Raw genomic sequence first — 23,632 nt, forward strand, 5'->3', positions numbered from 1 at the left:
CACTCCCCTCCCTGGACCCCTACAGTTGCTATGCCTGAACCCTTGCATCCAGCATTAATGAGATTCTGGCTGCATCCCCATGACATGTTTGTACAATGTCACTTCCATGAAGACATCAATCTGCTAAAAAACATTCAATGACAACCCACTATCTATGGAATAAACTCCCTAATATTTTAGCCTGGCTTCTTGAGCCCTACACAATCGCTCCAGCCTTTCAGAACCCACTTGGACACCTACAAAGGACCCCCAATCCCCATTCATGATCACCTGCACATCCATGTGACTAGCCCCACCCTCAACTCTTATTTATATACATATGATTGTTTCCATTTCTATGTAAACCAAAACCAAACCTGTGGCTGTCGAGTTAGTTCTGACTTATAGCAACCTGTAGAACAGAGTAGGGCCTCATATGGCTTCCAAGGAGTAGCTGGTAGATTCGAACTGCCAACCTTTTGGTTACCAACCAAGCTCTTAACCACTGCACCACCAGGGCTCCCCATTTCGATATATGAATCCTAAAATAAAAGGGTCTACACAGTCACAGCGTTACACATATGTGTGCTGGCCATCAGCAATAAGGCATGACATGAAGAGCCGCAAGGCCCAACTAACACGCAATACCCTGTCTGAAATTCCCCGTTATCTATTATTCCTTGACCTAAGCATCAGCTTTATTAGGCAATTTTTTTTTTAATTAAAGTTACTTAGTATTATGACCCAGCAATTCTAGTCCTAGGTATACAGCCAGTAGAAATGCTTACAATCATTCACCAGAAGACACCTACAAAAATGTTCATGGCAGCATTGGCTCTAATAGTCCCAACCTAGAAATTATCCAAAAGCCCACCTACAACAAGACAGCTATATTATGGTATATTCACACAATGAAATGCAATGCAGAAATAAGAATACACAAACTACACAGAGAAGTATGGATGGATTTCCAAATGTAATGTTGCATGGTATAAAGCAGACACAAGAGTAATACTCCATGATCTCATACACGTGAAGTTCAAACACAGGCAAGACTGACCTATGATGTTAAAAGTCAGCATAGTGGCTACCCTTGGGAGTTATGATAATGACAGGAATGGGCACAAGGATGGCTTCTGGGATGCTGATAATATTCTATGTCAAGATCTAGATGTTGGGTACATGAGTATATTCACTGTGTGAAAATTTACCAAGTCGTACGCTTATGATATATGTAGTACTTCAATAGAAAGTCTATCTTAAACAAGAAAAAAGAAAAAAAAATACTGAATATTGATGAGGTGCACAGAAATTGATACTTTCTTACACTGGGAGTGCAAATTATATAGCTTTAAGGAAGGGAATGGGGGAATATTTATCAAAACCTTTAAAAACTTCATATCCTTTGACCTAGTAATTCTATCTCCAGAAATTTACCTTCAGGAAATAATTAGAGTATGCAGGGGTACTTGCCGCAGAATTATTTATAACAGGGAAAATTTGGAAATAACCTAAATATTGAGTACGTGTATACTTACTGTGCGGCTACTAAAACGTTTTATAAAATATTTAATGACAGGATTAGAGGAGACTTTAATTTTTTCTTTCTACTTTCTGTATTTTCCAAATTCCCTCCAATGAACATGCATCACTTTTACCACGAGAAAAGAGTTATTTAGAAAGGAATAAATGCAAACACCCACACAGAAATTAATAACTCAGTTCAGCATCCATTCAATGAGTACATACTGAAATCGTCCACTGTCAGGCACTGGGGACAGTAATAAGTTTAGCTTAGAGCCTGCTCTCAGGAGTCTCTGTACAGTCAGACTTGAGTATGATTTATTCAAAGCTGATGCAATAGGAAAAGCAACCAATCTGAAGTCAGAAGACTTGAATTTGAGCCTCAGCTCCACCACTGAAGTTTTTTGACAGCCTAGCAGGTGATCTCCTCTCTCTACTCATCAGTTCCTTCAGGTGTAAAATTAGGATGATAAGAGCTGTCCAGGTTGCCTCCCCATTACGAAGTGCAGAGGAAACAGTACTGATCATACCCTGAATTTGTAACCTGTAAATATCATCATGAGGTGCTCATTCACGTCATGAACATCAGAAGCACACAACACACTCTCCAGATCTCTTAAGAATCATCATCATGCCTCCAACCTTCCTCCTGCTTCCATGGTTACCTCTCCCCTCCCCTGAGTCTTGCTCTTGTGGTGCTGGTAATGATGACAGAGTCCAGTGGCTAATGGTAGAGGCAAGTTCTTTTTATCACTGAGTTCCTGTTGTATTGCATGTGGTCTGTATGATGTTGATTCTTTGGTATTTTCTACGGCTTCCTAAGTGTCCTTGTCCATGGTCAGTTTCTATAAATGTGTGCCTGAAAAAAAGGTGTAGTTCTCATTGGTAGGGCACATGATTGCATATAGATCCATTGGCTCATGCTTGTTACTTGTCTTATTGGGCCTTTCTATAGCCTTAGTAGTTTACATCTTCTTAATCTGTTTCTAAAATGTGTTTAAAATCGCCTACAGTCATCAAAAACAATAAAACATTTAGGAATAAATTTAACAACTATAAGACTTCTACACTAAGAACTACAAAACACTACTGAAAGAAATTAAAAAAGACTTAAATAAACGAAAGGAGTCCCTGGGTGGCGTAAACTGGTTAAAGCACTTGGCTATCAACCAAAAAGTGTGTGGTACAAGTCCACCGAGAGGCACCTTGAAAGAAAGGCCTGGTGACCCACTTCAGAAAAATCAGCCACTGAAAACCCTATGGGGCACAGTTCTACTCTGACACACATGGGTCACCATGAGTCGGGATCGACTCAATAGCAGCTGCCTTTTTATGAAACATACTGTCATCTGGGATGTCTATCATTCTGGATATTAATCACAGTGTTGTCGTAACAACTAAATAACTTGACACAATCGAAATGTCTATCAGCAAGAGAATGGTTCCATAATCTATAGAATATTATGTAGCAATTAAAAAGAACGAGGCCCACTATTATAAGAACTTAAGAAATAGTTTAAACTGAGAAGAAAACATTCTTTTGTGGTTACAAGAGGGGGGAGGGAGGGAGGGTGGAGGGGGTATTCACTAATTAGATAGTAGATAAGAACTACTTTAGGTGAAGGGAAAGACAGCACACAATACAGGGGAGGTCAGCACAATTGGACTAAACCAAAAGCAAAGAAGTTTCCTGAATAAACTGAATGCTTCCAAGGCCAGCATAGCAGGGGCAGGGGTCTGGGGACCATGGTTTCAAGGGACATCTAAGTCAACTGGCATCATAAAATCTATTACGAAAACATTCTGCATCCCACTTTGAAGAGTGGCATCTGGGGTCTTAAACACTAGCAAGCAGCCATCTAAGATGCATCAATTGGTCTCAACCCACCTGGATCAAAGGAGAATGAAGAACACCAAGGACACAAGGCGATTACGAGCCCAAGAGACAGAAAGGGCCACAGGAACCACAGACTACATCATCCTCAGACCAGAAGAACTAGATGGTGCCTGGCTACAACCGATGACTGCCCTGACCAGGAACACAACAGAGAACCCCTGAGGGAACAGGAGAGCAGTGGGATGCAGACCCCAAATTCTCATAAGACCAGACTTAATGGTCTGACTGAGACTAGAAGGACCCCGGTGGTCATGGCCCCCAGACCTTCTGTTGGCCCAGGACAGGAACCATTCCCGAAGCCAACTTTTCACACATGGATCGGACTGGACAATGGGTTGGAGAGGGGTGCTGGTGAGGAGTGAGCTTCTTGGATCAGGTGGACACTTGAGACTAGGTTGGCAACTCCCGCCTGGAGGGGAGATGAGAGGGTGGAGGGGGTTAGAAGCTGCCAAAATGGACAGGAAAAGAGAAAGTGGAGGGAGAGAGCGGGCTGTCTCATTAGGGGGAGAGTAATTGGGAGTGTGTAGCAAGGTGTATATGGGTTTCTGTGTGAGAGACTGACTTGATTTGTAAACTTTCACTTAAAGCACAATAAAAATTATTAAAAAAAAAAAAGAATGAGGCATATCTATATGTGCTGACATGGCAAGGCATTTGGTTCAACAAAACAAAACAAAAAAACCAAGCACTAACAGGAAGTACAGTATGAGGTTTTAAACTCCAAAAGCAAAAGTATATATTTTTACATATGCACTCATTCAACAAGTATGTTTTGAGTACTTACTATGTGCCAAGCACACTTATAGGGGCTAGATATACAACAGTGATCAAAAGATATAAAAATTCTTACCCACATGGTATTTAGCTTCTAGGACACAGACATTCACACACAGGTATAAACTTACAAGTCTTAGATGGACATATGTATATGTCTGTGCATAGAAAGTCCTAGAAGAGTGCACACATAACTGTATAACAGCAGTTACCACCGAAGATAAATACAATGTGAATAGTCACAAAAAGAAATTCCATATAGTAGTTAGCATTAATGAACTTGACATCTATGTAGCAAAACGGATGGGTGCTTTATGCACTTTCATCACTGTTCTTGCCAAACCTCGGCTTCTACACTTATTAAAATGGGAGTTACAATAGTTATGCTAGTACCTTCCTTGTAGGGCTGTTATATGTTTTCAAAGAGACCATTCATTTAGAACATTTAGCATGTAGTGCACGTCCAACAAGTGACAGCTATTAATATTTTCACAAAGGGAGGAAGGCAACCTAAACCATTCAAGTGACCTAGGATGGCTCTATGTCACCCCAGTCATGCTCCAAAGCAGAATCCATGGGTTCTGGTCAGTACTGTGTGCTCTCAAGTCCAAAGGCTGCTGTGTCCAGGCCCTTGGGAAATCAGCCCCCATTTGCTCTGAGCAAGTGTTCCAGGGGTGCTCCTTTTGGGGCTGCCCAAGCCCTCTGCAGGGGGTGTGTGGCGTGGGGGAGGTGGGGGGTTGCACAATGGCTTCTGCAGGTGGGAGGGGTTTACAACTCTCAAACCAGGTAGCTGCAGGGCCCTTGGAAGATGCGTCCTGCACTCTGACTCACTCGCTGCCAGGTAGACCCTAATTATCTTGGGAAGCTGAGTAGAACTGCTCCTCTGTGGTATCTTTGAGGGTCATTAGGAGCATGGAGAGAAGGAATGGGAGGGGAAGGAACCCGTGCTTCTTTCCCTGGGCAGGCAATGGGGCTTATTGTTGGAAAAAGAGCATGCTTCAAGCTGGACCATTAGTCTGCTCTGTCCACAAGCCCTCGCCCCCTGGGACTGCACGCTATCCCTGCTGTGCGGCAGCAAGGCCCATCATCTGTCCTCAGAGGTGCTTGGCTGGTCAGACACCCCCTATCCCCAAGCTCCAGGGGGCTGCACCTGACCATGGAGAAGCCAGCAAGGGCAGGTGACAAGAGAGGAAGGAGGGGACAAGCAGACAGATAAGATGCCACCCATGCTCCATCCTCCGCTGCAGGTAGGAAGCCTGAGCAGGTGCCTGGGGGCGAAACAGGGGTGGCAACAGAGGCTGAATGCACAGCCTAGAGAACAGACTGAGGTTTGGTTTTAAACTTCCTGGACTTTCAATACCTAAAAATGAAGCCACTCAGTAACAGTTGGGTGTGACCAGAAAAGCTACGGGATCTGCCCAAGATTTGATTCAGGGACTGGGAAGAAAAGCTCAAGGAGCAGGATGAAAACAGTGGGGTGACAAAAAGAAAGCTCTTTATGGCTTCAGTCCACTGGGTCTGGCTCAGGCCATAAAGCATTTAAACGTATTACTACTTCTAGCAGTAGTCTGTTAGTTTGTAGTACTGTGGTTACATGTTGCTGTGATGCTGGGAGCTATGCCACTGGTATCTCAAATACCAGCATGGTTCATGTGAACAGGTTTCAGCAGAGCTTCCAGACTAAGACTAGGAAGAAAGGCCTGGCTATCTACTTCTGAAATTAGCCAAAGAAAACCCTATAGATCACAACAGAGTACTGTTTGATTTAGTGATGGCAGATGAGCTCCCGAGGTTGGAAGGCACTCAAAATACACAACATGGACTCAAGCATACCAATGATCATGAAGATGGCGCAGGACCAGGCAATGTTTCATTCTTTTGTACATGGGGTTGCTAAGAGTCAGAGCTAACTCAACAGCAACTAACAACAACTATTACTATTATTCGTACTGATATTTACTGATCTTAGTGACAGGCACTGTGCTGACATGTCTCTCAGCTGCATTCAACTGCTGTTGATCTCTAATCCCCACTGCGCCACCACCTCTGTGAGGGCAGGGGTTGTGTCTTGCTCATTGTTGTAGCTTCTGTGTTCGCACAATGTCTGACACACTGTAGACCACCAACAAATACTTGACAAATGAATGATGCAAACCATAAACCATCCTTTGGTATTTATTATTACTCACGTCATCTCCCACCCCATCCGTCTGTTGTACCACTTCACTCTGGAGATACTGTAGAAGGGTAAACTGTGTCTCCCAAAAAATACATGTCCACCAGGAATCTCCAAACGTGACCTTATTTGGAAACAGTGTCTTTGCAGATATAAGTAAGGTAAGGCTCAAGAAGAAAACATACCTGATCAGGGTAGACCCTAAATCCAACAAGAGTGTCCTTATAAGAAACAGAAAAAGGACACAGAGACACAGAGAAGAGCGCCATGTGAAGACGCAGAGATGACAGCTATGCCGCTACAAGCTAAGAAATGACAAGAATTTCTGGCCACCACCAGAAGCTAGGAGAGAGGGGACATGGGTTGGTTTCTGCCTCAGAGCTTCCAGAAGACTAACCTAGCTGGCACCTTGATTTCAGGCTTCTGGCCTCCTGACCTGAGAGAGAATAAATGTTTTAAGCCACCCAGTTTGTGGCCATTTGTTATAGCCTCCCTAGGAAACTAATACAGAGACTAACAAACTTCAGAATGGCCCCCAAATTGAGGGGAGGGTAATCAGGAGAAAAAAAGTCCAGAGACTGATAAGACCAGGTGGGAATCTGTCAAAAGGAAGAGTGCAGAATTGGAGCAAAAACTAGCAGAAGAGCCGTCTTGCCTTCTCCCTGTGAAGTGCATGCATAAAGTCTAGAAGGATCAGTTATTTCCAGGGGCCCACCGTCCAGAGCACGGTCGTGGTTTCTCAACACGTTTTTAGCTCTGTGGCAGGAGAAAAATCAAATGAAATGAGCTAGAAACTCAGGCCTGTGGTGGCTGGTGTTTTCTTTGCAAAAGGCTGGGGCCTGTGCTGGGCCTGCTCGGCCACAGCAGGCCTCATTAGGCCGCAGTGTTTACTCCCTGGAGAAGGGCTGCGAGGAGCTGTGTGTTTCAGAATGCTCTGTCCCATGGGACCCCGGGAGAGAACGCTCCCAGTGGCTTGCAGAGGGGCCGAGGCAATCAGCAGGTGCGTCTGCACATTCTAGCCAGGAATTCTGAATTAATCACCTGCAGAAGGCACCATGGGCAGATGGGAGGGAGTTGCCAGGAAGGAGTCAAACCAGCAGCAGTGCTAAATTTAGCTTGGTCCCCAAAGCAGGACTTAATTAAATTAATCCTGCACCCCCCACCCCCCAGGCCCAGTTCCCGGGGGGGTTTTCCCGTTTCTAGCCTGGCTCACATTATAACTTCGGCCTTCCCATATCGATCCCCTTGACAGGTGCCCCAGGCCAGCTCCTCTGGTGTTGGTGCAGTGAATGGAGCGCAGTTCCCAGCTGCCCTCGCCACCCGCAATGCTGGGTGAAGCCCAGGGGCAGGCCAGGCAGACAGCTCCCCAGCTGCTGAGGTAGACCTGGCCCATGCTCCTCTCCACCTCCAGCCCCTCACACCACAACATGCACTGCTGACCTGCGTCTGCTTTTACTCGGTCAGGGCTAGCTCTTCCCTACTCGTCCTCAGCACCCACGTGGAGCGTTTTACCCCCTCCAGCCAGCCATCTGTGGTTGTTCAACCCCATGCACAATGGAATGAACGCTGCCTGGTCCATTGTGATCCACAGGGTTTTCATTGGCTGATTCTCAGAAGTAGGTTGCCAGGCCTTTCTTCCTAGTCCATCTTAGTCTAGAAGTGCCAATGAAACTTGTTCAGCATCACATAGCAGCACACAAGCCTCCACTGACAGACAGGTGGAAGCTGCACATGAGGTGCCTTTGCTGGGAATTGAACCTGGGCCTCCTGCATGGAAGGTGAGAATTCTACCGCTAAACCATGGTTCCCCTTGCCGACCATCTACAGTGCAGTTATTCCAGCTCATCTCCACAGGGGCCCCATGAGTGTGGCTCCACCTGTCCACCAAGTGAGTTACTGGTTCCTGAAATTTCAGCTCTGATCCTATCCTCTGCACTCACTGCTCCACAAAATCCACCACCCACTTTTCATCTTTTTTGTTTGTAATAATACTTGATCTTGTCTTCAGTGAAGGTTTACACAGCAGTTTATGTTCCCATTCAACAATTTCTACACAAATTGTTCACTGACATCGGTTATATTCTTCACAATTGGTGAACATTCTCAATATTTCCGCTCTGGTTGTTCTGTTCCCCCTTTTCATTTTCATAACCTAAGCAACTGAATAGGAATCAGGAGAGCTGAGGCCCGTTCTCCACCCGCTGCAAGCTTGCCGCAGGACACTGGACAGATTACTTACCTTCTCCCGGCATCCTTCTCCTCATGGTACAAGAGGAGGCCTGGTAAATATGAGAAGGCACCTGCCGGGGGGAGGATGAGAGCCAGCATCACTCAAGTAGCTTCCTGAATGCACCTGCCCCTCCCTCCTCCTCCACCTGGGGAAGCCCAGGTCTGGTCCGAAAAACAAACCGAACCATTGCCATTGAGTCAATTCGGACTCATAGCAACCCTGTAGGACAGAGTAGAACTGCCGCATAGGATTTCCAAGGAACAGCTGGTAGATTCAAACTGCTGACCTGGTTAGCGGCCGGGCTCTTAACCTCTGCACCACCGGGGCTCCAGGGCTAGCCCACTGGTTCTCAAACTTGAGCATGCTTCAGAATCACCTGCAGGGCTTGTTAAACACAGGTCGCTGGGTCCCACCCCTAGACGCTCAGCTTCAGCAGGTCTGGGTGGGGCCTCAGAATCTGCATTCCTAATGAGCTCCTAAGCAGTGCAGATGCAGGTGGTCAGGAGACCCTACTTGGAGAGTGGCTGCTCTGGGTGATCTCTGGCCATTCTCCAGGCTTACATGCAACAAATCCTCCGACTTGCTGAGCACTAGTTCATGGGGGAAGGAGCCCTAATGATGCAATATGCAATGGTTAAGTGCTTAGCTGCGAACCGGAAGGTCGGTGGTTTGAACCCACACAGTGGCCCCTCACGAGAAAGACCTGGCAATGTGCATTCGTAAAGATTACAGCCTAAGAAACCCTCTGGGGGCAGTTCCATGCTATAGGGTCACTATTAGTCAGAATTGACTCGACTGCACCTAACAGCACAACAGTCTTGGAAGCAGAGTCAGGACCAAATTCCTAGTTGCCCGTGGCCCTCTCAGGCCAATATTCCTTCCAGAATGTTCACTCCATGTCATCTGAGGAAGGTGGGACCCCATTGTGTTGGGCGCTAGAGCCTCCTCCCTTACCCAGCTGCTCACAGCTTGCCTTCTGGTACCCAGGCTCAGGAAGAATTTAAGTAGGGTTTTTTAGCTTGAGAGAACCAGGTACAGTTTACTCACGTCCACCCTACCACGCACAAGATGCAAACAACACGCTTTTCTCCGGCTTCTTTATAAGCCTGGCCCAGTTTGGGGCTAGAACAATTCAAGGGACATTAAAAAAAAAAAAAAAAGAACACAGTTACGGTCAAGTCAGCTCTGTCTCATGGTGACCCCACGTGTATCAGAAAAGAACTGAACTCCATGTGCTTTTCAATGGCTGTGACCTTTTGGAAGCAGATCACCAAGACTTTCTTCTGAGGCAGCTCCGGGTGGATTTGAACTGCTAACCTTTTGGTTAGAAGCCAAGTGCTTAATTGCTTGGGCCGCCCAGAGAACCCCTGAGGCATAAAGCAGCCTCAAGTCCTCAAGGAGCTTAAAGTCTAGGTGGCAGGCCTGAAACAGTACAAAATGAAAAGCTCCAAACCATCTGATTTTGCTTCTCTTCAGCATCAGAGTGGCCCCAAAGGTCCCTCTACTTCTTTGTTCAGCAGCAGCAGTAGGACAATGATGGGCTGGGGGGTTGGGGGAGGGGTGGGGGAAAAGGGGCTCATTCCAAAGTTTAGTTTTCCATGTCTCTCTGAAAAATTCTAGAAGGAGGTTTGCACTGGGGCAGTTAGCCACACAGCCTGGGACCAGGCATTAGGTCACTTCTACTGCACAAATCCTGCCTACCACTGTTACCCCACAGGCAGGGCCCAGAAGCAGAAGGCCAGGGGTTCCCTAGGGCCAAGGCACTGCTGGGGTGGCACTTCCTCCCTGAAACCTAGACCTTACCAACCACCCCCACTCCCGTGCTTCCCTGCCTCAGTTCTAGCCTCACCCATCGCACCCCCACCCACCACACCCCGACCTCCCTGCTCAGGTTCCAGCCCCAGAAGAGGCCTCCTGGACTGCTGGGAGGAAGGCAGGCAGGGCAGACCCACAGTGGCTCCTGGACAGGACAGAGAGCTTTCCAGAGCCCTGTGCCTGGCAGCAGCAGCTCCTCCTCTTGGCTGCCCTTTCTGTGCCCTCAGAGCGCTAGCTAGAAAGGGCTCCTCATAGGGGGAGTCCCAAAGGGTCTCAGCTAAGCTCAGGCTGAGTTCTAGTATTTCAAAACTCTTTCTCTTCTTGTCTCTTTTTATGTTTTCCCCTCCCTTCCCTGTTTTCCTTGTTTTGGAAATTACATCATTTTATTAATTAGGTGATACAAGCACTTGGTACAATATTCAAAAAGCATAAAAGAATACATAATGAAGAGAAGTTTCTCCCCCATACCCTATGCCAGAGTCACTGGGGTCTTATGAGTTCTTCCAGAAATATTCTATATGCGTGCCAGCATATTTGTAAGCAGTCTCTTTTCGACACAAATAGCAATTTAGTATCCAAACTTCAGAGTCCCCAGGTGGTACAAAGGGTTAATGTGCTCAGTTGCTAATCCAAAGGCTGGAGGTTTGAGTCCACCCAGAGGTACCTTGGAAGAAAGGCCTGGCAATCTACTTCCAAAAACATCGGCCATTGAAAGCCTTACTGTGACATACATGGAGTAGCCATGAGTCAGAGTTCACTCAAAGGCAACTGGTTTTTTTTAATCCAGACAGCCCTGTACCTTGCTTTTTTGTTATAGTTTTTGTTTTATTGACAAATAATGAGTCACACAGCAAACATCCTTGCACCTATCTCTTAACCGTCTATCATGCTGTGTTTCCATTCAGATTTTGCTTTTAGAAATAATGTGTTGCAGTTATGGTTGAGGCCTCTGTATCCCTCCCCTGGCCGCACTCCCTACCCCCTACCCCCAGGTCTGTCTCTGAACTGGCTCTTTATCGTCTCTTCTTCCTTCTCTCCTTACCCTCCTCTCTCTCTCCACGCCCACATCCTACCTAAGGAATCCCTTAGAGCTGCCACAGTGTGTCGGGAAGACGGCAGCCTGCTCAGTTATTTCCAGTTACTTCCCTGTTACCCTAGCGAATGAATGTGATTCGAGTGGGCTTGGCAATGCTGCAGCACTGGGCGACTGCAGGATGTTTAAGCCTCACCAACTCCCAAATAGCATTGTCCCCCTCAGTCGGAAGTCATCGCAAGTGGCATACATCACAGCTAAAAATCAATGCCTGCTAATGTCCCTGCAGGAAGGCAGAAACATTAAGTTCACGAATTCCCCTTCTGTTTACATGCTCATTAAGAGGATAAAATGCTACTTGGGTTTAGTCAGGCTTTCTGCAGCCTCAGAAGTGGTCCTATACGAAAGTGTGCGCCTCGACTGTGGTATGGCCCGTATTACCCGTTAAATGCCTACGACATGCAAACTCCACCTCTCTTCTTGAGAGTCACTAAATGTTTTACCATCAAGGTAAGACCTGTTACTGAGTGACTGTCTGTCTTGCTGTAAACTGAAGATGGGGGACACAGAGACCTGCTGACTGTCTTCTCATTGAAGGCAGAGGCCTTTTCTCTTTGGTGGAGATGGCCGTGGGCACTGATATGGGGGCTGAGGCTCCGGAGACAGCCTGGTGCTACACCTGACTGTTTAACACCCTCTCCTCATGACACCCACCTCCAGACTAGAAATTCCAACCCATGGAGACTTGGGAACTCTGCCTCTGTACTCTGCCCCATGGGCCAACCCTCCCTGCTGACAGCCCAGACCAATACCCCATTGTTATCATTCAGAGCTGGGGGTACTTCAGAGACAATCCCAGCCTGACACTCGTCATTTTCAAACTAGGCAACTGAGACTGAGGGACGAGGAGCCAGTGGTCTGGGATGCCTGCCCACAAGGCAGGACTCCATTGGAGCCCAGATGGCCCTTCTCCCTTAGTAGGGCCAGGCTAGCCAAGTGGAGTGGGGAAGCTCCTTTCCAGCCCCTAGCCCTGCTCTGGGACCCTGCCCTTGCCTGCACCCAGGTTCCTGCCCCTCCTCACCATCCAGACCCCTCCAAGGGCACCTAGGCTATTACCAGAAGCTTCTCTCAGGAAAGAAGAGCAAAACTAGTAACTCTGTTTTACATCTCTTTGCCCATGTCCAAGTAGCTCAGACTTAGGTGTAGGCTGACTGCAGCATGTGAAGAGCAGAGAGGTCTTTCTGAAATCTCAGCAGTCTTCCCCACCCCCATCCCTCAGCCCCATAATCCATTTCCTCTCCAAGCACAGGCATGAGCCTTCCAGCCCTGTCCCTGCTGCAAAGAGGTACTCCCCAGAGGCCTTGACCCCGGATGGCAGGCAGAGATGGGGTGGAAGGTGGGGGCACAGGGCATCACCATGGGGGCAGAAAATGGGGAGATGGAAGGCCATTGCTAGGCAACGGCAGTGAAGGGGAAGGGGAGAGCTCCGAGGAGACGGAAAGGCTCTCCTGGGTCTATGCACTGACCCCTTTAGTTAAACACTCAGCACTCGTGGGGGGACATGTATCTCCATGATCACAGGGCAGAGGTTTTGAGTATTCCTCAGACTTATCGGTTCTCAGCGGTCTCCCTTCATTGCCACCAGCACTAACATGAAAAATTATGATTCATATTTGTAGACTCTTCAGCTTTAGAAGGCATATTAATACTTGAATATTAACCAAAAGGTTGGCGGTTCGAACCCACCCAGCTGCTCTTCAGGATAAAGACTTGGTGATCTGCTCTCCTAGTAATAACAGCCAAGAAAACCCTATTGGGCAGCTCTACTCTGTCATATGGGGTCGCTATGAATTGAATGGATTCAACAGGACCTAACAACAGAAAGCACCTTAACATCCATTATTTCATTAGATCCTCACAACATCCCACTGAGGTGGATAGCGTGGAAAATGAGGGGGCATGGCAAAGGAGGTTAAGAGGCGAACTGAGTTTGAGGTCAGACCTCCTCACCATCAGACTTGGTTCTCTCCCTGGGCTACCTGGGAGCTGTCAATGGTTGGCAGTGATGCCAAAGGATGGGAGAAATGGGAGGTTGTGGGTGGGGAGATGAGGAGCAAAGGATGTGGAATGGACAAAACAGTGCCCCAGATAAAGCTGAGAGTGAGGAGGAATTTGTCAGTGAAAGGAGAGGTCAGGGAGACTAGGAGGAGGTTGGGGAATTGACTAGGCCAAACACAGCACATGCAAAGGCCCTGTGGGGAGAAGCTGGGCTCATTTAAGGAAGTGAAAATGGTAAGAGCATAGACATTATGTCTATATTGTTCCTGCACATCGTTACCTGACATCAGAAATGAGTTTTTCACACCAAACCGACGTCCAAAATGGATTTGTAGCAACTTCGGAAAAAGTAAGATATTATCCACCACATGTCTGTCAGTTCATCATACTGTGGTGGCTTACGTGTTATTGTGATGCTAGTTCATCATACTGTGGTGGCTTACGTGTTATTGTGATGCTAGAAGCTATGCCACTGGTATTTCAAATATCAGCAGTGTTACCCGTGGTGGACAGGTTACAGTGGAGCTATCAGACTAAGACAGACTAGGAAGAAGGACATGGCAGTCTATTTCTGAAAAAACTGACCAGTGAAAACCTTATGAATACCAACAGAACATTGTCTGATAGAGTGCAAGAAGATGAGCCCCACAGGCACTCAAAATATGACTGGGTCAACTCCTCAGAGTACAGTCATCCTTAATGATGTGGATGGAGTCAAGCTTTTGAGACCTTCATATGCTGATGTGTCATGACCCAAAATGAGATGAAACAGCTGCAAATATCCATAATGGGAATGTGGAATGTATGAAGAATCTAGGAAAATTGGAAGTTGGCAAAAATGAAATGGAAAGCATAAGATTGATACCCTAGCCATTTTGAATCAATCACTGTATTCACTGTCAAAAAGAACATTTCAAGATCTATCCTGAAGTATAACTCTGTCAGTGATAGGATAATATCCATATGCCTACAAAGACAACCAGTTAATATAACTATCACTCAAATTTATACACCAACCACTAATGCCAAAGATGAGAACATTGAAGATTTTTACAAACTTCTATAGTATGAAATTTATCAAATATGCAATCAAGATGCATTGATAATTATTAGTGATTGGAATGCAAAACTAGAAATAAAGAAGAAGGATCCGTAGTTGAAAAATATGGCCTTGGTAATAGAAATGATGCGGAAGATCACATGACAGAATTTTGCACAACCAACAACATATTGATTGTAAATACCTTTTCTCAAAAACATTAAATGGTGAATATACAGTGGACCATGCTGGACAGAAAACACAGGAATCGAATTGACTACATCTGTAGAAAGAGATGATGGAGAAGCTCAGTATCATTAGTCAGAACAAGGCCAAGTGCCAACTGCAGAAAAGACCATACACTGCTCATATGCAAATTCAAGTTGAAGTTTAAGAAAATTAAAACAAGTCTACAAGAGCCAAAACACGACCTTAAGTATATTCCACCTGAATTTAGAGACCATCCCAAGAACAGATTTGACACACTGAACACTAATGACCAAAGACCAGATGAGTCATGGGATGACATCATACGTGAAGAAAGCAAAAGGTCATTAAAATGGCAGGAAAGAAAAAAAAGACCAAATGGATGTCAGAAGAGACTGAAACTTGCTCTTGAACATACAGTAGCTAAAGCAAATGGAAGAAATGATGAAGTAAAAGAGCTGAACAGAAAATTTTAAAGAGTGGCTAGAGAAGACAAAGTATTAAAATGACATCTGCAAAGACCTGGAGTTAAAAAAACAAAAGGGAAGAACACCCTTAGCATCTCCCAAGCTGAAAGAACTGAAGAAAAAATTCAAGTCTTGAGATGCAATTTGGAAGGAATCTATGGGCAAAATTTAAACAACGCAGGAAGCATCAAAAGAAGACAAAAGGAATACACACAGTCACTGTACCAAAAAGAGTTGGTTGATGTTCAACCATTTCAGGAGGTAGCACATGATCAAGAGGCGATGGTACTGAAGGAAGAACTGCAAGCTACACTAAAGGCATTAGCAAAAAACAAGGCTCCAGGGATTAAGAGAATACCAACTGAGATGTTTCAACAAACAGATGCAGTGCTGGAGGTGCTCACTCATCTATGCCAAGAAATTTGGAAGACAGCTACCTGGCCAAATGACAGGAAGAGATCCATTTTTGTGCCCATTCCAAAGAAATGTGAGCCAAAAGAATGTGGAAATTATCAAACAATATCATTAATATCAGAAACCCTGGTGGCATAGTGGTTAACTGCTATGGCTGCTAACCAAAGGGTTGGCAGTTCGAATCTGCCAGGTGGTCCTTGGAAACTCTATGGGGCAGTTCTACTCTGTCCTATAGGGTTGCTGTGAGTCGGAATCAACTCGATGGCACTAGGTTTGGTTTTGGTTTGGATCATTACTATCACACAAAAGTCAAATTTTGCTGAAGATCATTTAAAAGTGGTTGCAACAGCCCATCGACAGGGAACTGCCAGAAATTCAAGCTGGATTTAGAAGAGTATGTGGAGCAAGGGTTACCACTGCTGATGTCAGATGGATCTTGGCTAAAAGCAGAGTACCAGAAAGATGTTTACCTGTGTTTTATGAACCGTGCAAAGGCATTCAACTGTGTGGATCATAACAAATTATGGATAACATTGCGAAGAATGGGAATTCCAGAACACTTAATTGTGTTCATGCGGAACTTGAACACAGACCAAGAGGCAGTCATTCAAACAGACTGCATGGTTTAAAATGAGAAAGGGTGTGTCAGGATTGTATCCTTTCACCATATTTATTCAATCTGTATGCCCAGCAAATAATCCAAGAAGCTGGACTATATGAAGAACACTGCTTCAGGATTGGAAGAAAACTCATCAGTAACCTGCGATGGGCAATGACATAACCTTCCTTGCTGAAAGTGAAAAGTCCCGGAAGCACTTACTGAAGAAAATCAAAGACTACAGCCTTTAGAATGGATTATACCTCAACAAAGAGCAAACAAAAACCCTCACAACTGGACCAATAAGTAACATCATGATAAATGGAGAAAATACTGAAGCTGTCAAGGATTTAATTTTACTTGGGTCCACAATCAACGCCCATGGAAGCAACAGTCAAGAAATTAAACGATGTATTGCACTGGGCAAATCTGCTGCAGAAGACCTTTGTTTTTGTTGAAAAACAAAGGTGTCACTTTGAGGACTAAGGTGTACCTGACCTAACCCATGGTATTTTCAATTACCTCATATGCATGCAAAAGCTGGACAGTGAAATGAACAGGGAAGACTGAAGAATTGATGCCTTTGAATTATGGTGTTGGCGAAGAATATTGAATATACCATGAACTGCTAGAAGAACAAAGAAGTCTGTCTTGGGAGATATACAGCCAAAATGCTCTTTGGAAGTGAGGATGGTGAGACTTCGTCTCCCGTACTTTGGATATGTTGTCAGGAGGGACCAGTCCCTGGAGAAGGACATCAAGCTTAATAAGTTAGAGGGTCAGTAAAAAAAAGGAAGACCCTCAATGAGATGGACTGATACAGAGGCTGCAACAATGGGCTCAAGCATGGCGATGACTGTGAGGGTGGCATAGGACTGGGCAGTGTTTTGTTCTGTTGTACACAGGGTCGCTATGAGTTACTAGAGGGCACCTAACAACAACAGATACTATACCCGTACCCATTGCCGTTGAGTCGATTCCAACTCATAGCGACCCTAAAGGACAGAGTAGAACTGCCCCATAGAGATTCCAAGGAGCACCTGGTGGATTTGAACTGCCGACCTTTTGGTTAGCAGCAGTAGCACTTAACCACTATGCCATTAGGGTTTCCAACAGATACTACAAAAAAAAAAAAAAATTTTTTTTTTTTTTTGGCTAACGGAATTCTAAAAGACCACATACAGGGTTAAGGCAGAGCTCCTCAAATATCAAAAGGCACAGAAATCATCTGAGATCTTGCATATATGTGCATACTCTGTGAATTCTAGGGCCAGGCCTGAGATTCTGCATTTCTAACAAGCTCCCAGAAGATGCTGATGCCGCGGGTCTTATCTGAGAACCACAGTTCAAGTAGCAAGGCCAGCAGCAAGGCACCAGAGCAGTGGTTCTCAAACTTTGCTACATATTAGGACCACCTGGGGAGCTTTCAAAACAAAGATGCCTGAGTCCCATCCCAGTCCAATGAAATCAGAATCTCTGGGAGTGGGGCCTGAGAATCAGGATACTTTAAAAGCTCCCCAGGTGATCCTAATCGCAGCTGGCATTGAGAACACCCAGCTCCATTTTCCACAAGTTTCAGGTTGTATCACTCGTCTCCACCTGGCAAATGGGTGGGGAATGCAGCCTCCCTCATGGACCAGAGCTTTACTGGCAGGGCATATGTGGGCTCTGAAATAGGAAAATAGATGTTTCTGCCCAGAGTAAGAACCACAGGCTGTCAGAGCTAAGATCTAATTCAACAGTCATTTTACAGATGAGGAAACTGAGGTTCCCAGAACACAAGGCTGGTGGGCAGCAGGGCCAGGGCAGGAATCCTGGCCTCCAACTCATCCAGGGCTATTTCCACTCCCCAGGCAGATGTTGCACAGGATGGTTCCAGAAAGATAAAGGGCTGGGTATGGTGGGGCAAGGTCAGGAGGAGTTACAAGTGATGAAAGACAAATGGAAAGGAAATGGATGGAGGAAAAATGTTGGAAGGGGGAGTGGGTAGAGGAGGCCACCCCCAGTTCTTTTCAACCCATACCATTTAGGCAGTGGCTGCTGTGCCCACCGGGCAGACAAGCCTAAAGACAGCAGCGGTGTGCAGCAGACAGGCAGAACTAGGCTAGGAGAATCACAAAGCAGAGAAGGAGCCACTGCCAGCGCAAGGACAGGTCAGGAGCCCTCAGGACAGCTCCACTACGGAGCAAGGGCCATACAGGCTGAGAACATACCTCAGAGGGGATGTGGGTGGCACAGAGCCTGAGCTTTGAGGAGGTTTGCAGAAACCAAAAAACATGTCATATCTGGCATCTACTGCAAATGCCCTCTGAGGACTCAGTCATGTTATTCACCTGTCACGAGCAAGGAATGCCATTGCCAGCCTGTTGTCTTGCACCCCAGTACCTACAACAGAGTAGGGCGAGTGGGACAGGAAGAACTCAGGAGACAGGACAGCCAGCCACGGACACCAGGAATAATGTATGTTGTGCAGAGGGGTCAGGGCAGAGAGCTATAGTGGCTGGGAGTGGGGTGGGGGCAGAGTGGGGCTCAGTTTCACAAATAACTTCTTGACAATTAGGCATGTGAGAGAGGGTTTGTCCGCCTAGAATTGCAGTGAACCCATAGTGCTGGAACCTCCAAGGGTGGGCTGGAGGGCCAGCTATCATGGATACTGTGGAAAAAGGGACTGGCCAGTGTAAGGATGGATGAGAAGCGGGGACATCTGCTGTGAGATTTCAGAAGACACCCACTTGTCACACTGAGGCTCTACCTTTGATTTCTCTGTGTATTTGCTGGCCTGGAAGAACTGGATGCCGGCAGTGCGGGGAGGTGACCATGCTGCCCCCACTGTGAGGAAGGCCCAGCCACAGCAACCAGCCAGGAAACCACCCCGCAGGCTTGTGTCAACCCCAGAGTGCCCTGCTGGACAGACTTCAGGGAATAAAGGCACACTTCTTCAGAAAGTGTTTGTAAACAGACTTAGCCAGCCAGAGTGGATGGGCTCCAGCCGCTATCCCCTGGCCTGTGGGGAGGCCAGTGCCCAGCCCAGGATTTCAGAGAGTTCTCAGGGGTGTAGGAGTCCCTGGGTGGTACAAGTGGTTAACGCATTCAGGTGCTAACCGAAGGGCTGGTGCCTCAGAAGAAAGCCCTGGACATCTACTTCCAAAAAACCACCACTGAAAATTCTGTTGACCACAGTTCTGCTCTGACACACATGAGGTCACAGGAGTCAGAGTCTACTCGATGGCAACTGGTTGGTTTTTGGTACATTCCTCCAAGTTACCTCCACCTCTGGTGTCTGGCTTCTGCAGAACCCCCTCCCTCCTCCAGGACTTGCGGATGCTCCTTTAGCTCTGTTTTATAATCCCCACATGATGACTCAGCTCTTCCTCCTTGGCTCCCCGCAAGTATCACACCCAGGGCTGGATGGGGGGTGGGCTACACAGGTAATTCAGGGGTCAGAAGCAGGAAGGGCCGTCAGGAATTTTACATTGCAGAGTGGACCTCTTCTGTTCCTTGACGTTCCCTTGGCCATTCCACTAACTGACCACAGCCTCCAGCCCGGATCCTCCTCCTTCCTTCCTCTCTCACTGCAAGCGCTCTTGGGTTTTTGGTACAGAGGATTCTCCTCTATGTATTTTTTTCTTCTTCCACTCACACTCTCAAGGCCTCATCTCTCACCAAAATGGCCTACCAAGGTAGTTCTTAAATGAAAGCCATTCCTTCCCCGAGAGAATGCTAATGCCAGCAGGTAAGATAATAATTTTTCTCCCTCAGCTGCATGTTCAATAACAGAGAACTGATGAAGTCAGGCCAGAGTGATGTCCACTCTCCATCCAGTGGGCTAACACCAATCGTCCGGATGCTATGTACAAATGTGAACTTGATCTTAAAAGCTTGTGAGTGGCCTTCTAAGATATTCCACTGATCTCAACCCATCAGGAGTGTGGGAGAATGAAGAAAACCAAAGACACAAGGGAAAGATTACTCCAAAAGACTAACTGACCTCAAGTACCACAGCCTACACCAGACTGAGTCCAGCACAACTAGATGGTGCCCGGCCACCACCACCAACTGCTCTGACAGGGATCACAATAGAGGGTCCTGGACAGAGCTGGACAAAAATGTAGAACAAAATTCTAACTCAAAAAAAAAAGACCAGACTTACTGGTCTGACAGGGACTGGGGAAACCCCGAGTGTATGTCCCCCAGACACCCTTTTAACTCAGTACTTAAGTCACTCCTGAGGTTCACCCTTCAGTCACAGATTAGACAGACCCATAAAACAAAACCAGACTAAAGGGGCACAACAGCCCAGGGGCAAGGACGAGAAGGCAGGACGGGACAGGAAAGCTGATAACAGGGAATCCAAGGTCCTGAAGGGGAGAGTGTTGACATGTCGTGTGGGTGGCAACCAAAGTCACAAAACAATATGTGCATTAATTGTTTAATTAGAAACTAATTTGCCCTGTAAACCTTCATCTAAAGTACAAGAAAAAAACAAGCAAATGTGAACTTGAACCCAAAAACAGAAAGGGTAGGTCCTCAGAATACTCCTTCGCAAAGGCCTTTCCTGAGAAGCCACACTCCATAGCAGACTTCCAGTTCTGCTGGTGGCCAAGACCAGTCCTGGCCGAGTCCGGGACCCAGCAAGCACCCGTGAACCATTTATTCACAGGACTCTTCTTCAGATGGGACCAGCCAGTGCATCCTCCAGCCTGCAGTCCTTACAAACCAGCTCCCTTTGCAATCCCAGAGCCCATACTTCAAGCGTAGTCTCTGGTATTTAAAGCTTTTAGTCCCTGATATTAAGGTAAGGTCCCTGGGTAGCACAGAGAGTTTGCACGCGACTACTAATGGAAATGTGGGCAGTTTGAGCCCTCCCAGTGGTCCACAGAAGAAAGGCCTGGCAATCCGCTTCTGTAAAGATTACAGCCAAGAAAACCCTATGGAGAAGTTCTAATCTGTAAAACATGGGGTCGCCATGAGTCAGAATCTACTTGACAGCAATGGTTATGTTTGTTTGTTTTTTAATCCCTAATACTAGTGTCTGTTGTGCTAAGAGTGAGGAAAGAACAGGGAGAATTAAAGCAGCATCGTGGTACATCAGGCTACCAAAGCTTTAACCTCAGAGCCTCCCCTCTCCCTCGCTGTTCCCATTGCCGAGTGTGCTTTCATGTGCACCTGTCCAGCAAGGACAACCTATACTTGCTGTGGAGATCTTACCTTTGAATTTCTTGACTTCTGGGTACCTCAACGCCCAGTGGTATCGCTGTTTCAGTCTTGCCTCTTGATCTGATCTCTCGTTAGACTGGAGGAGGGGGAAGAAGATGAGCCAGTCCTAATAATCTGGGTCTAAGGTTCCCAAGGAGACCCTGGGTGGTGCAAATGGGTTAATACACTTGGCGACTAACTGAAAGGCTGAAGGTTCAATTCCACCAGCCTGGCAATCTACTTCCAAAAATCAGCCATTAAAAACCTTATGGAGCACAGTTCTACTCTGGCACACTCGACAGCAAGTGGTACTGCTTTCCCAAACAAAAAGCAAAGAGCCAAAGCTGATAGTAAGTTCACAAATTCACAATCACCAGCATATTCTCCTACACACACACACACACACACACACACACACACACACACACACGAACGACCTGGAGACTTCTTTTAATCCCAAGGATCTATAAGGCAGGGCCACAGCAAGCAGAGGCTGAGGAGGCAGACTGCCATGTGGAATGATCCCAGAGGCCCAGGCAGGTATTCTCTGCCTCCACAAACACATCACCAACCCTCGAGCAGGTTCCTGACACTCTACAAGTTCATTCCTATAGCATAAGGCATTGATCCTGTCAAAATACTAACTACTCTGGAAGGGGAGATGTTTGGAGTTTACCTTGGGTGTGAAAAGAGAGACAGGGGTGGAAGACTGCAGAGCAAGGCTTAGAAGGAAAGTTGAAGACCAGAGCTCAGGGTGCCTGGGAAGAGTGGAGCAATAAGGCTGAGTGGAGGCCAAGTAGACCAAAGTCAAACTCTGCAACTTAGCTGGCACCTGCCCCTGACTCCAGGCGTCGAGGAGGCCTCTGTTCCAGGCCTAGCTCCACTTTGCTCTGTGAACTTGGGTTAACACTCACCCCTCTGGGCCTCCATATCCCTTTGCAAAGTGAAACCCAAAATAAACTCTTACTTTTTGAAAAGTCAAAGGCAGCTTTACAGTTCCTTTGCTAAGGGCATGTTCTGTAGTAAGAGTAACAAGACTTTATTCTGTGGCAGCTACAGTTCCCAGCCTTTAACACGTGTTACCGCATGTAATTCTTAAAAGATTCCAGAAGTGGGAGCTAGGACCATCCCCCACGATGCAGATGAAGCTCTTGCAGCAACTGGCCCTGGGTTTCCCAGGTGGTGGGTACAGCACCAGGAGCAAACTGAGGCAATCTGGCTGCGAGGCCGTACCTTAACCATCCAGTCTGCAGACTCTCCATGTTCAGGAGCCTCCAAGCACAGAGCAGGAGCCCGGCTGCCTGCTGCTGCCATTCTAGTCCAGGTCACCAGGGCCATGGTGTACTATTTGTCCCAGTTGCAAAACTCACAAAACAGGTGTAGCCTCAAGTCCTTTTTCCAAGTGCATTTATTCTACTGAGGCCAGTTGTTAGCTGCCATCAAGTTGGCCCCTTACTCACAGCTACCCCACGCAGAACGAAACAAACTGCTGCCTGGTCCTGCACCATCCCCATGATCAGTTGCAGATTGGACCACTCTGATCCATAGGGTTTTCATTGGCTGATTTTCAGAACTAGATCACCAGGCCTTTCTTCCTAGTCCAGTTTAGTCTGGAAGCTCCACTGAAACCTATTCAGCACCACAGCAACACCCAAGCCTCCACTGACAGATGGGTGGTGGCTGCACATGCGATGCAGTGGCCAGCAATTGAACCCAGGCCTCCTGCAGAGAAGGCAGGGAATTGTCTGACCCACCAATGTCCAGAGCAACCGTCTGAATACGTTTCCAGACTGCACTAAGAAGGAGCTCCATGTACCAGCATGTGGTACGCAGCTGCTGTTTAGAAAGGCAGCCTTGCTAGATTTGATTTCTGGCACTGAGAATTCATTTTCCTCCTGTTTGAGGCAAGGCTGGTTTTCCTTCTAGTGCTGTATGGGCCTGACGCTGTAGGGAGGGCTGAGGTGCCCAGAGACTTTGTTACCTTTAATTAGGTGTGCTCTCATTGATTGATTGATTGATTTTTCTCCCTGAGTTGCAAGAGAGGAGAGTGCCCCTAAACCCCAGGTGTGTGGGGCCTGCCACTAGAATTGTAACGAGCACTAACCAGACCCAGCACATCACTCCAGGCCTGCAAGGCCCCCACCAGCTCCCTGTCAAACCTCAAATTGATTCTGAAATTGCTTTGAGGACGTAAAGTGGTGAACAATTGGAAGCCCATGTAATTA

The 23,632-nt window shown here is 46.8% G+C and overlaps 1 protein-coding gene across 9 annotated transcripts in view; it reads right to left on the minus strand.

The window, feature by feature from the left end:
* The window catches only part of ZBTB7C (zinc finger and BTB domain containing 7C), a 401,190-nt gene that overhangs the window by 258,249 nt on the left and 119,309 nt on the right, over positions 1-23,632 (minus strand). Inside the window, exon 1 of one of the 9 annotated variants that reach the window (XM_049902322.1) lies at positions 3,627-3,662. The exons of the other annotated variants lie outside the window; for them this stretch is intronic. The gene's annotated coding sequence lies outside the window, so the exon portion shown is untranslated. Of the gene's footprint in view, positions 1-3,626; positions 3,663-23,632 lie in introns of those variants that run through there. 9 annotated transcript variants of the gene reach the window in all.

This window comes from Elephas maximus, chromosome 11 (assembly GCF_024166365.1).
Source record: "Elephas maximus indicus isolate mEleMax1 chromosome 11, mEleMax1 primary haplotype, whole genome shotgun sequence".
In the NCBI taxonomy this organism is placed as follows: domain Eukaryota; kingdom Metazoa; phylum Chordata; class Mammalia; order Proboscidea; family Elephantidae; genus Elephas; species Elephas maximus.